Genomic DNA, 798 nt, shown 5'->3' on the forward strand with positions numbered 1-798 from the left:
GGACTTCCATTGGAAGATCCTCATCAGTTTTTAGTTGAATTCTTGTAAATCTGTGACACTGTCAAGTCCAATGGGGTTGACCCTGAGGTCTATAGACTTATGCTATTCCCTTTTGCTGTAAGAGACAGAGCTAGGATATGGTTGGACTCACAACCTAAAAAAAGCCTGAACTCTTGGGAAAAGCTAGTCAATGCCTTCTTGGCAAAGTTCTTTCCACCTCAAAAATTGAGTAAGCTTAGAGTGGAAGTCCAAATCTTCAGACAGAAGGAAGGTGAATCCCTCTATGAAGCTTGGAAAAGATACAAACAATTGATCAAAAAGTGTCCTTCTGACATGCTTTCTGAATGGAGCATCATAGGTATCTTCTATGATGGTCTGTCTGAACTGTCCAAGATGTCATTGGACAGCTCTGCTAGAGGATCTCTTCATCTGAAGAAGACGCCTGCAGTAGCTCAAGAACTCATTGAAATGGTTGCAAATAACTAATTCATGTACACTTCTGAAAGGAATCCTGTGAACAATGGGAAGAATCAGAAGAAAGGAGTTCTTGAGATTGATACTCTGAATGCCATATTGGCTCAGAACAAAATATTGACTTAGCAAGTCAATATGATTTCTCAAAGTCTGTCTGGAATGCAAGCTGCATCAAGCAGTACTAAGGACGCTTCATCTTAAGAAGAAGCTTATGATCCTGAGAACCCATCAATGGAAGAGATGAATTACATGGGAGAACCCTATGGAAACACCTATAATCCTTCATGGAGAAATCATCCAAATCTCTCATGGAAGGATCAACAG

The 798-nt window shown here is 40.2% G+C and overlaps 1 non-coding gene across 1 annotated transcript; it reads right to left on the reverse strand.

Moving 5' to 3' along the window:
• Positions 1-231: 231 nt before the first annotated feature.
• Positions 232-339, reverse strand: LOC130964114 (small nucleolar RNA R71). Its single transcript, XR_009080222.1, has one exon. It is a non-coding gene; the product is annotated as a small nucleolar RNA R71 (small nucleolar RNA).
• Positions 340-798: the final 459 nt, after the last annotated feature.

Source organism: Arachis stenosperma, chromosome 2, assembly GCF_014773155.1.
Source record: "Arachis stenosperma cultivar V10309 chromosome 2, arast.V10309.gnm1.PFL2, whole genome shotgun sequence".
Taxonomy (NCBI): domain Eukaryota; kingdom Viridiplantae; phylum Streptophyta; class Magnoliopsida; order Fabales; family Fabaceae; genus Arachis; species Arachis stenosperma.